At 44.9% G+C, this 17,503-nt stretch overlaps 1 protein-coding gene across 1 annotated transcript in view; it reads left to right on the top strand.

Annotated features, from left to right (window-relative positions):
* The first annotated feature begins 16,185 nt into the window (after positions 1–16,185).
* Positions 16,186–17,503, top strand: part of LOC129838791 (golgin subfamily A member 6-like protein 6) — a 50,752-nt gene continuing 49,434 nt past the window's right edge. Inside the window, exon 1 of the mRNA XM_055905965.1 lies at positions 16,186–16,581. The gene's annotated coding sequence lies outside the window, so the exon portion shown is untranslated. The remainder of the gene's footprint in view (positions 16,582–17,503) is intronic.

The following is a 17,503-nucleotide window of genomic DNA, read 5'->3' as shown; positions in this document are numbered from 1 at the left end:
ATAGTACAATGGGTGATATAACTAGCTAGTAGAATATTACAATGGTGATATAACTAGCTAGTAGATTATTATAATGGGTGATATAAATAGCTAGTAGACTATTATAATGGTGATATAACTAGCTAGTAGACTAGTATAATGGGTGATATAACTAGCTAGTAGAATAGTACAATGGGTGATATAACTAGCTAGTAGAATAGTAAATGGGTGATATAACTAGCTAGTAGAATATTACAATGGTGATATAACTAGCAAGTAGATTATTATAATGGGTGATATAAATAGCTAGTAGAATATTATATTGGTGATATAACTAGCTAGTATAATATTATAATGGGTGATATAACTAGCTAGTGGATTATTATAATGGGTGATATAACTAGCTAGTGGATTATTATAATGGGTGATATAACTAGCTAGTAGAATATTACAATGGGTGATATAACTAGCTAGTAGAATATTATAATGGTGCTATAACTAGCTAGTAGAATATTATAATGATGATATAACTAGCTAGTATAATATTATAATGGTGATATAACTAGCTAGTAGATTATTATAATGGGTGATATAACTAGCTATTAGAATATTATAATGGTGATATAACTAGCTAGTAGATTATTATAATGGGTGATATAACTAGCTATTAGAATATTATAATGGTGATATAACTAGCTAGTAGATTATTATAATGGGTGATAAAACTAGCTAGTAGAATAGCATAATGGGTGATATAACTAGCTAGTAGAATAGTACAATGGGTGATATAACTAGCTAGTAGAATATTACAATGGTGATATAACTAGCTAGTAGATTATTATAATGGGTGATATAAATAGCTAGTAGACTATTATAATGGTGATATAACTAGCTAGTAGACTAGTATAATGGGTGATATAACTAGCTAGTAGAATAGTACAATGGGTGATATAACTAGCTAGTAGAATAGTACAATGGGTGATATAACTAGCTAGTAGAATATTACAATGGTGATATAACTAGCTAGTAGATTATTATAATGGGTGATATAAATAGCTAGTAGAATATTATAATGGTGATATAACTAGCTAGTAGACTATTATAATGGTGATATAACTAGCTAGTAGAATATTACAATGGGTGATATAACTAGCTAGTAGATTATTATAATGGGTGATATAAATAGCTAGTAGAATATTATAATGGGTGATATAAATAGCTAGTAGAATATTATAATGGTGATATAACTAGCTAGTAGATTATTATAATGGTGATATAACTAGCTAGTAGAATAGTACAATGGGTGATATAACTAGCTAGTAGACTATTATAATGGGTGATATAACTAGCTAGTAGACTATTATAATGGGTGATATAACTAGCTAGTACACTATTATAATGGGTGATATAACTAGCTAGTAGAATAGTACAATGGGTGATATAACTAGCTAGTAGAATAGTACAATGGGTGATATAACTAGCTAGTAGAATAGTACAATGGGTGATATAACTAGCTAGTAGAATAGTACAATGGGTGATATAACTAGCTAGTAGAATAGTACAATGGGTGATATAACTAGCTAGTAGAATAGTACAATCGGTGATATAACTAGCTAGTAGACTATTATAATGGGTTATATAACTAGCTAGTAGAATATTATAATGGTGATATAACTAGCTAGTAGACTATTATAATGGGTGATATAACTAGCTAGTAGAATATTATAATGGTGATATAACTAGCTAGTAGATTATTATAATGGGTGATATAAATAGCTAGTAGAATATTATAATGGTGCTATAACTAGCTAGTAGAATATTATAATGGGTGATATAAATAGCTAGTAGAATATTATTATGGTGATATAACTAGCTAGTAGACTATTATAATGGGTGATATAACTAGCTAGTAGAATAGTACAATGGGTGATATAACTAGCTAGTAGAATAGTACAATGGGTGATATAACTAGCTAGTAGAATAGTACAATGGGTGATATAACTAGCTAGTAGACTATTATAATGGGTTATATAACTAGCTAGTAGAATATTATAATGGTGATATAACTAGCTAGTAGACTATTATAATGGGTGATATAACTAGCTAGTAGAATATTATAATGGTGATATAACTAGCTAGTAGATTATTATAATGGGTGATATAAATAGCTAGTAGAATATTATAATGGTGCTATAACTAGCTAGTAGAATATTATAATGGGTGATATAAATAGCTAGTAGAATATTATTATGGTGATATAACTAGCTAGTAGACTATTATAATGGGTGATATAACTAGCTAGTAGAATAGCACAATGGGTGATATAACTAGCTAGTATACTATTATAATGGGTGATATAACTAGCTAGTAGACTATTATAATGGGTTATATAACTAGCTAGTAGAATAGTACAATGGGTGATATAACTAGCTAGTAGAATAGTACAATGGGTGATATAACTAGCTAGTAGACAATTATAATGGGTTATATAACTAGCTAGTAGAATATTATAATGGTGATATAACTAGCTAGTAGACTATTATAATGGGTGATATAACTAGCTAGTAGAATATTATAATGGTGATACAACTAGCTAGTAGAATATTATAATGGTGATATAACTAGCTAGTAGATTATTATAATGGGTGATATAAATAGCTAGTAGAATATTATAATGGTGATATAACTAGCTAGTAGATTATTATAATGGTGATATAACTAGCTAGTAGAATATTATAATGGTGATATAACTAGCTAGTAGATTATTATAATGGGTGATATAAATAGCTAGTAGAATATTATAATGGTGATATAACTAGCTAGTAGATTATTATAATGGGTGATATAACTAGCTAGTAGAATATTATAATGGTGATATAACTAGCTAGTAGATTATTATAATGGGTGATATAAATAGCTAGTAGAATATTATTATGGTGATATAACTAGCTAGTAGAATATTACAATGGGTGATATAACTAGCTAGTAGACTATTATAATGGGTTATATAACTAGCTAGTAGAATAGTACAATGGGTGATATAACTAGCTAGTAGAATAGTACAATGGGTGATATAACTAGCTAGTAGACTATTATAATGGGTGATATAACGAGCTCGAAGAATATTATAATGGGTGATATAACTAGCTAGTATATTATTATAATGGTGATATAAATAGCTAGTAGAATATTACAATGGGTGATAAAACTAGCTAGTGGATTATTATAATGGTGATATAACTAGCTAGTAGAATATTATAATGGTGATATAAGTAGCTAGTATAATATTATAATGGTGATATAACTAGCTAGTAGAATATTACAATGGTGATATAACTAGCTAGTAGAATATTATAATGGTGATATAAGTAGCTAGTAGAATATTATAATGGTGATATAACTAGCTAGTAGAATATTACAATGGTGATATAACTAGCTAGTAGAATATTATAATGGTGATATAAGTAGCTAGTAGAATATTATAATGGTGATATAACTAGCTAGTAGAATATTACAATGGTGATATAACTAGCTAGAGGGAGGGAGAGTGTAGATGACAGTAGAGATGCGAGGGGAGGGTAAGGGACAGGAGAGATGTTGGGGGAGTCTAGAGGACAGGAGAGATGTTGGGGGACTGTAGAGGACAGGAGAGATGTGGGGGGAGTGTAGAGGACAGGAGAGATGTGGGGGGAGTCTAGAGGACAGGAGAGATGTTGGGGGACTGTAGAGGACAGGAGAGATGTGGGGGGAGTGTAGAGGACAGGAGAGATGTGGGGGGAGTCTAGAGGACAGGAGAGATGTGGGGGGAGTGTAGAGGACAGGAGAGATGTGGGGGGAGTCTAGAGGACAGGAGAGATGTGGGGGGAGTCTAGAGGACAGGAGAGATGTGGGGGGAGTCTAGAGGACAGGAGAGAGATGGGGGGAGTCTAAAGGACAGGAGAGATGTGGGGGGAGTCTAGAGGACAGGAGAGATGTGGGGGGAGTGTAGAGGACAGGAGAGATGTGGGGGGAGTCTAGAGGACAGGAGAGATGTGGGGGGAGTCTAGAGGACAGGAGAGATGTGGGGGGAGTCTAGAGGACAGGAGAGATTTGGGGGGAGTCTAGAAGACAGGAGAGATGTGGGGGGAGTGTAGAGGACAGGAGAGATGTGGGGGGAGTCTAGAGGACAGGAGAGATGTGGGGGGAGTCTAGAGGACAGGAGAGAGATGGGGGGAGTCTAAAGGACAGGAGAGATGTGGGGGGAGTCTAGAGGACAGGAGAGATGTGGGGGGAGTCTAGAGGACAGGAGAGATGTGGGGGGAGTCTAGAGGACAGGAGAGATGTGGGGGGAGTGTAGAGGACAGGAGAGATGTGGGGGGAGTCTAGAGGACAGGAGAGATGTGGGGGGAGTCTAGAGGACAGGAGAGATGTGGGGGGAGTCTAGAGGACAGGAGAGATTTGGGGGGAGTCTAGAAGACAGGAGAGATGTGGGGGGAGTGTAGAGGACAGGAGAGATGTGGGGGGAGTCTAGAGGACAGGAGAGATGTGGGGGGAGTCTAGAGGACAGGAGAGATGTGGGGGGAGTCTAGAGGACAGGAGAGATGTGGGGGGAGTCTAGAGGACAGGAGAGATGTGGGGGGAGTCTAGAGGACAGGAGAGAGATGGGGGGAGTCTAAAGGACAGGAGAGATGTGGGGGGAGTCTAGAGGACAGGAGAGATGTGGGGGGAGTGTAGAGGACAGGAGAGATGTGGGGGGAGTCTAGAGGACAGGAGAGATGTGGGGGGAGTCTAGAGGACAGGAGAGATGTGGGGGGAGTCTAGAGGACAGGAGAGATGTGGGGGGAGTGTAGAGGACAGGAGAGATGTGGGGGGAGTGTAGAGGACAGGAGAGATGTGGGGGGAGTCTAGAGGACAGGAGAGATGTGGGGGGAGTCTAGAGGACAGGAGAGATGTGGGGGGAGTCTAGAGGACAGGAGAGATGTGGGGGGAGTCTAGAGGACAGGAGAGATGTGGGGGGAGTCTAGAGGACAGGAGAGATGTGGGGGGAGTGTAGAGGACAGGAGAGATGTTGGGGGAGTCTAGATGACAGGAGAGATGAGGGGGGAGTCTAGAGGACAGGAGAGATGTTGGGGAAGTGTAGAGGACAGGAGAGATGTTGGGGGAGTGTAGAGGACAGGAGAGATGTTGGGGGGAGTGTAGAGGACAGGAGAGATGTGGGGGGAGTCTAGAGGACAGGAGAGATGTGGGGGGGAGTCTAGAGGACAGGAGAGATGTGGGGGGGAGTGTAGAGGACAGGAGAGATGTGGGGGGAGTCTAGAGGACAGGAGAGATGTGGGGGGAGTCTAGAGGACAGGAGAGATGTGGGGGGAGTCTAGAGGACAGGAGAGATGTGGGTGGAGTCTAGAGGACAGGAGATATGTTGGGGGACTCTAGAGGACAGGAGAGATGTGGGGGGAGTCTAGAGGACAGGAGAGATGTGGGGGGAGTGTAGAGGACAGGAGAGATGTGGGGGGAGTGTAGAGGACAGGAGAGATGTGGGGGGAGTGTAGAGGACAGGAGAGATGTTGGGGGGAGTGTAGAGGACAGGAGAGATGTTGGGGGGAGTGTAGAGGACAGGAGAGATGTGGGGGGAGTGTAGAGGACAGGAGAGATGTGGGGGGAGTCTAGAGGACAGGAGAGATGTGGGGGGAGTCTAGAGGACAGGAGAGATGTGGGGGGAGTCTAGAGGACAGGAGAGATGTGGGGGGAGTCTAGAGGACAGGAGAGATGTGGGGGGGAGTCTAGAGGACAGGAGAGATGTTGGGGGAGTGTAGAGGACAGGAGAGATGTTGGGGGGAGTGTAGAGGACAGGAGAGATGTTGGGGGGAGTGTAGATGACAGGAGAGAGGTGGGTGTGGCACACAGGGAGAAGACTAGATGGTATACAGATAAGGACAGAAGTGACTTTTCACAGCTGGTTTAAGCAATTAAAGTAGCAGTTTATTATGAATTAGGTTAAGGTTAGGAAAATGGTTAGGGTTAGCTAAAATGGTTAGGGTTAGCTAAAATGGTTAGAGTTAGCTAAAATGGTTAGGGTTAGCTAAAATGGTTAGGGTTAGCTAAAATGGTTAGAGTTAGCTAAAATGGTTAGGGTTAGCTAAAATGCTAAAATTCTCCCCGACACGACTCCAACATGCACCTTTTTTACCATGGCTGTTTACCATCACGCCGGCAGACGGGGTCAGTGGTGTTATCTGGAACATTGGGTCAGAGGTGACCAGCAATACAGCCCCCCCCCCACACTCCTTCCTGGTATGATGTCATCAGGGGAACATCAGGTTGCTGTGTGGAAAGTTATGTCCCCTACACTCCCCCCACCTCTCATAAGGCCATATAACTGAAACCTCTGGCAGTGTATTAATAAACATAAGGCCATATAACTGAAACCTCTGGCAGTGTTAAACCATAAGGGTATATAACTGAAACCTCTGGCAGTGTTAAACCATAAGGGTATATAACTGAAACCTCTGGCAGTGTTAAACCATAAGGCCATATAGCTGAATTCTCTGGCAGTGTTAAACCATAAGGGTATATAACTGAAACCTCTGGCAGTGTTAAACCACAAGGGTATATAGCTGAAACCTCTGGCAGTGTTAAACCATAAGGGTATATAGCTGAAACCTCTGGCAGTGTTAAACCATAAGGGTATATAACTGAAACCTCTGGCAGTGTTAAACCATAAGGGTATATAACTGAAACCTCTGGCAGTGTTAAACCATAAGGCCATATAGCTGAATTCTCTGGCAGTGTTAAACCATAAGGGTATATAACTGAAACCTCTGGCAGTGTTAAACCATAAGGCCATATAGCTGAATTCTCTGGCAGTGTTAAACCATAAGGGTATATAACTGAAACCTCTGGCAGTGTTAAACCATAAGGGTATATAGCTGAAACCTCTGGCAGTGTTAAACCATAAGGGTATATAACTGAAACCTCTGTCAGTGTTAAACCATAAGGGTATATAACTGAAACCTCTGGCGGTGTTAAACCATAAGGGTATATAACTGAAACCTCTGGCAGTGTATTAATAAACATAAGGCCATATAACTGAAACCTCTGGCAGTGTTAAACCACAAGGGTATATAACTGAAACCTCTGGCAGTGTTAAACCATAAGGCCATTTAACTGAAACCTCTGGCAGTGTTAAACCATAAGGGTATATAACTGAATTATCTGGCAGTATTAAACCATAAGGGCATATAACTGAAACCTCTGGCAGTGTTAAACCATAAGGGTATATAACTGTAACCTCTGGCAGTGTTAAACCATAAGGCCAAATAACTGAATTATCTGGCAGTGTTAAACCATAAGGGTATATAGCTGAACCTCTGGCAGTGTATTACTAAACATAAGGGTATATAACTGAATTCTCTGGCAGTGTTAAACCATAAGGGTATATAACTGAAACCTCTGGCAGTGTTAAACCATAAGGATATATAACTGAAACCTCTGGCAGTGTTAAACCATAAGGCCATATAACTGAAACCTCTGGCAGTGTTAAACCATAAGGGTATATAACTGAATTCTCTGGCAGTGTTTAACCATAAGGGTATATAACTGAAACCTGTAGCAGTGTATTACTAAACATAAGGATATATAACTGAATTCTCTGGCAGTGTTAAACCATAAGGGTATATAACTGAAACCTCTGGCAGTGTTAAACCATAAGGCCATATAACTGAATTCTCTGGCAGTGTTTAACCATAAGGGTATATAACTGAAACCTGTAGCAGTGTATTACTAAACATAAGGATATATAACTGAAACCTCTGGCAGTGTTAAACCATAAAGGCATATAACTAAAACCTCTGGCAGTGTTAAACCATAAGGGTATATAACTGAAACCTCTGGCAGTGTTAAACCATAAGGGTATATAACTGAAACCTCTGGCAGTGTTAAACCATAAGGGTATATAACTGAAACCTCTGGCAGTGTTAAACCATAAGGGTATATAACTGAAACCTCTGGCAGTGTTAAACCATAAGGGCATATAACTGAAACAGTGTATTAGTGTATTACTAAACATACGGGTATATAACTGAAACCTCTGGCAGTGTTAAACCATAAGGGTATATAACTGAAACCTCTGGCAGTGTTAAACCATAAGGGTATATAACTGAAACCTCTGGCAGTGTTAAACCATAAGGCCATATAGCTGAAACCTCTGGCAGTGTTAAACCATAAGGGCATATAACTGAATTCTCTGGCAGTGTTTAACCATAAGGGTATATAACTGAAACCTGTAGCAGTGTATTACTAAACATAAGGATATATAACTGAAACCTCTGGCAGTGTTAAACCATAAAGGCATATAACTAAAACCTCTGGCAGTGTTAAACCATAAGGGTATATAACTGAAACCTCTGGCAGTGTTAAACCATAAGGCCATATAACTGAAACCTCTGGCAGTGTTAAAACCGTAAGGGTATATAACTGAAACCTCTGGCAGTGTTAAACCATAAGGCCATATAACTGAAACCTCTGGCAGTGTTAAACCATAAGGGCATATAACTGAAACCTCTGGCAGTGTTAAACCATAAGGGTATATAACTGAAACCTCTGGCAGTGTTAAACCATAAGGGTATATAACTGAAACCTCTGGCAGTGTTAAACCATAAGGCCATATAACTGAAACCTCTGGCAGTGTTAAACCGTAAGGGTATATGACTGAAACCTCTGGCAGTGTTAAAACCGTAAGGGTATATAACTGAAACCTCTGGCAGTGTTAAACCATAAGGGTATATAACTGAAACCTATGGCAGTGTATTACTAAACATAAGGGTATATAACTGAATTCTATGGCAGTGTATTAATAAACATAAGGGCATATAACTGAAACCTCTGGCAGTGTTAAACCATAAGGGTATATAACTGAATTCTCTGGCAGTGTTAAACCATAAGGGTATATAACTGAAACCTCTGGCAGTGTTAAACCATAAGGCTATATAACTGAAACCTCTGGCAGTGTTAAACCACAAGGGTATATAACTGAAACCTCTGGCAGTGTTAAACCATAAGGGTATATAACTGAAACCTCTGGCAGTGTTAAACCACAAGGGTATATAACTGAAACCTCTGGCAGTGTTAAACCACAAGGGTATATAACTGAAACCTCTGGCAGTGTTAAACCATAAGGCCATATAACTGAAACCTCTGGCAGTGTTAAACCATAAGGCCATATAACTGAAACCTCTGGCAGTGTTAAACCATAAGGCCATATAACTGAAACCTCTGGCAGTGTTAAACCATAAGGGTATATAACTGAAACCTGTAGCAGTGTATTACTAAACATAAGGGTATATAACTGAAACCTCTGGCAGTGTTAAACCATAAGGGCATATAACTGAAACAGTGTATTAGTGTATTACTAAACATAAGGCCATATAACTGAAACCTCTGGCAGTGTTAAACCATGAAGGCATATAACTAAAACCTCTGGCGGTGTTAAACCATAAGGGCATATAACTGAAACAGTGTATTAGTGTATTACTAAACATAAGGGTATATAACTGAATTCTCTGGCAGTGTATTAATAAACATAAGGGTATATAACTGAAACCTCTGGCAGTGTTAAACCATAAGGCCATATAACTGAAACCTCTGGCAGTGTTAAACCATAAGGCCATATAACTGAAACCTCTGGCAGTGTTAAACCATAAGGCCATATAACTGAAACCTCTGGCAGTGTTAAACCATAAAGGTATATAACTGAAACCTGTAGCAGTGTATTACTAAACATAAGGGTATATAACTGAAACCTCTGGCAGTGTTAAACCATAAAGGCATATAACTAAAACCTCTGGCAGTGTTAAACCATAAGGGTATATAACTGAAACCTGTAGCAGTGTATTACTAAACATAAAGGTATATAACTGAAACCTCTGGCAGTGTTAAACCATAAAGGCATATAACTAAAACCTCTGGCAGTGTTAAACCATAAGGGCATATAACTGAAACAGTGTATTAGTGTATTACTAAACATAAGGCCATATAACTGAAACCTCTGGCAGTGTTAAACCATAAAGGCATATAACTAAAACCTCTGGCAGTGTTAAACCATAAGGGCATATAACTGAAACAGTGTATTAGTGTATTACTAAACATAAGGGTATATAACTGAATTCTATGGCAGTGTATTAATAAACATAAGGGCATATAACTGAAACCTCTGGCAGTGTTAAACCATAAGGGTATATAACTGAATTCTCTGGCAGTGTTAAACCATAAGGGTATATAACTGAAACCTCTGGCAGTGTTAAACCATAAGGGTATATAACTGAAACCTATGGCAGTGTATTACTAAACATAAGGGTATATAACTGAATTCTATGGCAGTGTATTAATAAACATAAGGGCATATAACTGAAACCTCTGGCAGTGTTAAACCATAAGGGTATATAACTGAATTCTCTGGCAGTGTTAAACCATAAGGGTATATAACTGAAACCTCTGGCAGTGTTAAACCATAAGGCTATATAACTGAAACCTCTGGCAGTGTTAAACCACAAGGGTATATAACTGAAACCTCTGGCAGTGTTAAACCATAAGGGTATATAACTGAAACCTCTGTCAGTGTTAAACCATAAGGGTATATAACTGAAACCTCTGGCAGTGTTAAACCATAAGGGTATATAACTGAAACCTCTGGCAGTGTTAAACCATAAGGGTATATAACTGAAACCTCTGGCAGTGTATTACTAAACATAAGGGCATATAACTGAAACCTCTGGCAGTGTTAAACCATAAGGGTATATAACTGAAACCTCTGTCAGTGTTAAACCATAAGGGTATATAACTGAAACCTCTGGCAGTGTTAAACCATAAGGGTATATAGCTGAAACCTCTGGCAGTATTAAACCATAAGGGTATATAACTGAAACCTCTGGCAGTGTTAAACCATAAGGGTATATAACTTAAACCTCTGTCAGTGTTAAACCATAAGGCCATATAACTGAAACCTCTGGCAGTGTTAAACCATAAGGGTATATAACTGAAACCTCTGGCAGTGTTAAACCATAAGGCTATATAACTGAAACTTCTGGCAGTGTTTAACCATAAGGGTATATAACTGAAACCTCTGGCAGTGTTAAACCATAAGGCTATATAACTGAAACCTCTGGCAGTGTTAAACCATAAGGGTATATAACTGAAACCTCTGGCAGTGTTAAACCATAAGGGTATATAACTGAAACCTCTGGCAGTGTTTAACCATAAGGGTATATAACTGAAACCTCTGGCAGTGTTAAACCATAAGGGTATATAACTGAAACCTCTGGCAGCGTATTACTAAACATAATGGCATATAACTGAAACCTCTGGCAGTGTTAAACCACAACCACTAAAACCTCAGCTCATCATCTATGTATCACTGGTGTTCTATCTAATAAATCATCAGGCCTGAACACAAACACAGTGAGGTCAGGTTTAAACCCAGGTCAGGAGGACCCGTGACTCATTATACAACTCCCGAGTCCCAGCAGCCTGACCGCTAACTGCTGACTGTTCCCAGCCCCAGCCTCGCACAGGCCCTGAGAGGAACCCCTCACCACTCTTTCCCCAGCCTCTCACAGGCCCTGAGAGGAACACCTCCTTCCCCAGCCTCTCACAGGCCCTGAGAGGAACACCTCATCACTCCTTCCCCAGCCTCTCACAGGCCCTGAGAGGAACCCCTCCTTCCCCAGCCTCTCACAGGCCCTGAAAGGAACCCCTCTTTCCCCAGCCTCTCACAGGCCCTGAGAGGAACCCCTCCTTCCCCAGCCTCTCACAGGCCCTGAGAGGAACCCCTCTTTCCCCAGCCTCTCACAGGCCCTGAGAGGAACCCCTCTTCCCCAGCCTCTCACAGGCGCTGAGAGGAACCCCTCATCACTCCTTCCCAGCCTCTCACAGGCCCTGAAAGGAACCCCTCATCACTCCTTCCCCAGCCTCTCACAGGCCCTGAGAGTAACAACTCATCACTCCTTCCCCAGCCCCTCACAGGCCCTGAGAGGTACCCCTCATCACTCCTTCCCCAGCCTCTCACAGGCCCTGAAAGGAACCCCTCATCACTCCTTCCCCAGCCTCTCACAGGCCCTGAGAGTAACACCTCATCACTCCTTCCCCAGCCTCTCACAGGCCCTGAAAGGAACCCCTCATCACTCCTTCCCCAGCCCCTCACAGGCCCTGAGAGGAACCCCTCATCACTCCTTCCCCAGCCTCTCACAGGCCCTGAAAGGAACCCCTCATCACTCCTTCCCCAGCCTCTCACAGGCCCTGAGAGTAAAACCTCGTCACTCCTTCCCCAGCCTCTCACAGGCCCTGAGAGGAACACCCCATCACTCCTTCCCCAGCCTCTCACAGGCCCTGAGAGGAACACCTCATCACTCCTTCCCCAGCCTCTCACAGGCCCTGAGAATAACACCTCATCACTCCTTCCCCAGCCTCTCACAGGCCCTGAGAGGAACACCTCATCACTCCTTCCCCAGCCTCTCACAGGCCCTGAGAATAACACCTCATCACTCCTTCCCCAGCCTCTCACAGGCCCTGAGAGGAACCCCTACACTCCACCTCTCAGCTAGAGGTGTACCTCTACACTCCACCTCTCAGCTAGAGGTGTACCTCTACACTCCACCTCTCAGCTAGAGGTGTACCTCTACACTCCACCTCTCAGCTAGAGGTGTACCAGTGTGTGTGTGTCCCATAAAGTCATAATAACTTCACACACAGCAACCTGACTATCCCCTGATGACATCACACCAGGAAGGAGATACTCAGCATCACACAGCAACCTGACTATCCCCTGATGACATCACACCAGGAAGTAGATACTCAGCATCACACAGCAACCTGACTATCCCCTGATGACATCACACCAGGAAGTAGATACTCAGCATCACACAGCAACCTGACTACCCCCTGATGACATCACACCAGGAAGGAGATACTCAGCATCACACAGCAACCTGACTATCCCCTTATTACATCACACCAGGAAGTAGATACTGTCCTCTTCTAGGCCAGTGATCCCTCTCTCTCTCCTGTCGTGTCCTCTTCTAGGCCAGTAATCCCTCTCTCTCCTGTCGTGTCCTCTTCTAGGCCAGCGATCCCTCTCTCTCTCCTGTCGTGTCCTCTTCTAGGCCAGTGATCTCTCTCTCTCTGCTGTCGTGTCCTCTTCTAGGCCAGTAATCCCTCTCTCTCTCCTGTCGTGTCCTCTTCTAAGCCAGTGATCCCTCTCTCTCCTGTAGTGTCCTCTTCTAGGCCAGTGATCTCTCTCTCTCTCCTGTCGTGTCCTCTTCTAGGCCAGTAATCCCTCTCTCTCCTGTCGTGTCCTCTTCTAGGCCAGTAATCCCTCTCTCTCCTGTCGTGTCCTCTTCTAGGCCAGTAGTCCCTCTCTCTCCTGTCGTGTCCTCTTCTAGGCCAGCGATCCCTCTCTCTCTCCTGTCGTGTCCTCTTCTAGGCCAGTGATCCCTCTCTCTCCTGTCGTGTCCTCTTCTAGGCCAGTAATCCCTCTCTCTCCTGTCGTGTCCTCTTCTAGGCCAGTGACCCCTCTCTCTCCTGTCGTGTCCTCTTCTAGGCCAGTGATCCCTCTCTCTCCTGTCGTGTCCTCTTCTAGGCCAGCGATCCCTCTCTCTCCTGTCGTGTCCTCTTCTAGGCCAGTAATCCCTCTCTCTCCTGTCGTGTCCTCTTCTAGGCCAGTGATCCCTCTCTCTCCTGTCGTGTCCTCTTCTAGGCCAGTAATCCCTCTCTCTCCTGTCGTGTCCTCTTCTAGGCCAGTAGTCCCTCTCTCTCCTGTCGTGTCCTCTTCTAGGCCAGCGATCCCTCTCTCTCTCCTGTCGTGTCCTCTTCTAGGCCAGTGATCCCTCTCTCTCCTGTCGTGTCCTCTTCTAGGCCAGTAATCCCTCTCTCTCCTGTCGTGTCCTCTTCTAGGCCAGTGACCCCTCTCTCTCCTGTCGTGTCCTCTTCTAGGCCAGTAGTCCCTCTCTCTCTCCTGTCGTGTCCTCTTCTAGGCCAGTGATCCCTCTCTCTCCTGTCGTGTCCTCTTCTAGACCAGTAATCCCTCTCTCTCCTGTCGTGTCCTCTTCTAGGCCAGTGATCCCTCTCTCTCTCCTGTCGTGTCCTCTTCTAGGCCAGCGATCCCTCTCTCTCCTGTCGTGTCCTCTTCTAGGCCAGCGATCCCTCTCTCTCCTGTTGTGTCCTCTTCTAGGCCAGTAGTCCCTCTCTCTCCTGTCATGTCCTCTTCTAGGCCAGTAATCCCTCTCTCTCTCCTGTCGTGTCCTCTTCTAGGCCAGTGACCCCTCTCTCTCCTGTTGTGTCCTCTTCTAGGTCAGTAATCTCTCTCTCTCCTGTCGTGTCCTCTTCTAGGCCAGTAACCCCTCTCTCTCCTGTCGTGTCCTCTTCTAGGCCAGCGATCCCTCTCTCTCCTGTCGTGTCCTCGTCTAGTATTACTGAGGCTTGAATGGTGACATCATGGGTAAATGAGTGCCAGCCCAGGCACATTCTGTAGCGATGGTACCCAGGTCTGGCAAACAACACAAACATGACATCAGTCCCCCCAGCTGACATGACACCCCACAACACCCAACCCCCCATCAGAGCCTCAGGGACGAGCATTGACAGACCCAGCAGTCACCCCGTGGTGGCATGACACCCCACAACACCCAACCCCCCCATCAGAGCCTCAGGGACGAGCATTGACAGACCCAGCAGTCACCCCGTGGTGGCATGACACCCCACAACACCCAACCCCCCCATCAGAGCCTCAGGGACGAGCATTGACAGACCCAGCAGTCACCCCGTGGTGGCATGACACCCCACAACACCCCCCCCCCCCCCCCCCCCCCGTCAGAGCCTCAGGGACGAGCATTGACAGACCCAGCAGTCACCCCGTGGTGGCATGACACCCCACAACACCCCCCCCCCCCCCCGTCAGAGCCTCAGGGACGAGCGTTGACAGACCCAGCAGTCACCCCGTGGTGGCATGACACCCCACAACACCCCCCCCCCCCCCGTCAGAGCCTCAGGGACGAGCGTTGACAGACCCAGCAGTCACCCCGTGGTGGCATGACACCCCACAACACCCCCCCCTCAGGGAACAGACCCAGCAGTCACCCCGTGGTGGCATGACACCCCACAACACCCAACCCCCCATCAGAGCCTCAGGGACGAGCATTGACAGACCCAGCAGTCACCCCGTGGTGGCATGACACCCCACAACACCCAACCCCCCCATCCCAACCCCCCGTCAGAGCCTCAGGGACGAGCGTTGACAGACCCAGCAGTCACCCCGTGGTGGCATGACACCCCACAACACCCAACCCCCCCTCAGGGAACAGACCCAGCAGTCACCCCGTGGTGGCATGACACCCCACAACACCCAACCCCCCCATCCCAACCCCCCGTCAGAGCCTCAGGGACGAGCGTTGACAGACCCAGCAGTCACCCCGTGGTGGCATGACACCCCACAGCACCCAACCCCCCCATCCCAACCCCCCGTCAGAGCCTCAGGGACGAGCATTGACAGACCCAGCAGTCACCCCGTGGTGGCATGACACCCCACAACACCCAACACCCCCCCCCCCCCCCCCCCGTCAGAGCCTCAGGGACGAGCATTGACAGACCCAGCAGTCACCCCGTGGTGGCATGACACCCCACAACACCCCCCCCCCCCCCCCGTCAGAGCCTCAGGGACGAGCATTGACAGACCCAGCAGTCACCCCGTGGTGGCATGACACCCCACAGCACCCAACCCCCCGTCAGAGCCTCAGGGACGAGCGTTGACAGACCCAGCAGTCACCCCGTGGTGGCATGACACCCCACAACACCCAACCCCCCCATCCCAACCCCCCGTCAGAGCCTCAGGGACGAGCGTTGACAGACCCAGCAGTCACCCCGTGGTGGCATGACACCCCACAACACCCAACCCCCCCCGTCAGAGCCTCAGGGACGAGCATTGACAGACCCAGCAGTCACCCCGTGGTGGCATGACACCCCACAACACCCCCCCCCATCCCAACCCCCCGTCAGAGCCTCAGGGACGAGCATTGACAGACCCAGCAGTCACCCCGTGGTGGCATGACGCGTTTCTTTATTAGTGGGAGAGTGCCACTTCTGACAGGCTCCTGCTGAAATAGCTGCCATCTCTGACACGTGTGGTCACACTGTAACATGGGAGGATCACTGGACACACACGGGCTATAATAGTGATCAGTGGACAGACAACGGGACATCACACAGAGAGACAGACCAGAGGACTCTACAGAGACATCACACAGAGAGACAGACCAGAGGACTCTACAGACACACAGAGAGACAGACCAGAGGACTCTACAGACACACAGAGAGACAGACCAGAGGACTCTACAGAGACATCACACAGAGAGACAGACCAGAGGACTCTACAGACACACAGAGAGACAGACCAGAGGACTCTACAGACACACAGAGAGACAGACCAGAGGACTCTACAGAGACATCACACAGAGAGACAGACCAGAGGACTCTACAGACACACAGAGAGACAGACCAGAGGACTCTAGAGACACACAGAGAGACAGACCAGAGGACTCTACAGAGACACAGAAGGCTGAAGCCCACCAGACCAGGCCTCAGGTCAGTGCATCTGACTGCCTTGACTGGGACAGTAGCTTATAGTAGGACACTACTGGAACCAAGGCAAGGAATATGTTCAATGTGCTTGTAATAGTAGTCTCAGACTAGTAGTACTAATAGACAATGAGTATTGAGTGAGAAGGTTTAATGTGACTGAGTGTGGAGGTGTCGGCATGCCGACTGTAAATATTGGTGTTACACTGTGAATTTAATAACTGGGGACCGTGTGTGTGTGTGTGTGTGTGTGTGTGTGTGTGTGTGTGTGTGTGTGTGTGTGTGTGTGTGTGTGTGTGTTTAGTGTTTACTGCAATATGTCAACTGTACTGACTGTGTATTAACTGTAGCTGTGTGTACTGACTGTGTATTAACTGTAGCTGTGTGTGTACTGTACTGACTGTGTATTAACTGTAGCTGTATGTGTAGTGTACTGACTGTGTATTAACTGTAGCTGTGTGTGTAGTGTACTGACTGTGTATTAACTGTAGCTGTGTGTACTGACTGTGTATTAACTGTAGCTGTGTGTACTGACTGTGTATTAACTGTAGCTGTGTGTACTGACTGTGTATTAACTGTAGCTGTGTGTACTGACTGTGTATTAACTGTAGCTGTGTGTGTAGTGTACTGACTGTGTATTAACTGTAGCTATGTGTAGTGTACTGACTGTGTATTAACTGTAGCTGTGTGTAGTGACTGTGTATTAACTGTAGCTGTGTGTGTAGTGTACTGACTGTGTATTAACTGTAGCTATGTGTGTAGTGTACTGACTGTGTATTAACTGTAGCTGTGTGTGTAGTGTACTGACTGTGTATTAACTGTAGCTGTGTGTACTGACTGTGTATTAACTGTAGCTGTGTGTGTAGTGTACTGACTGTGTATTAACTGTAGCTGTGTGTGTAGTGTACTGACTGTGTATTAACTGTAG

This window comes from Salvelinus fontinalis, chromosome 39, assembly GCF_029448725.1.
Source record: "Salvelinus fontinalis isolate EN_2023a chromosome 39, ASM2944872v1, whole genome shotgun sequence".
Classification (NCBI taxonomy): Eukaryota; Metazoa; Chordata; class Actinopteri; order Salmoniformes; family Salmonidae; genus Salvelinus; species Salvelinus fontinalis.
Note: the sequence above shows the minus strand (reverse complement) of the source record. Positions and strands in the feature narration are given on the sequence as shown.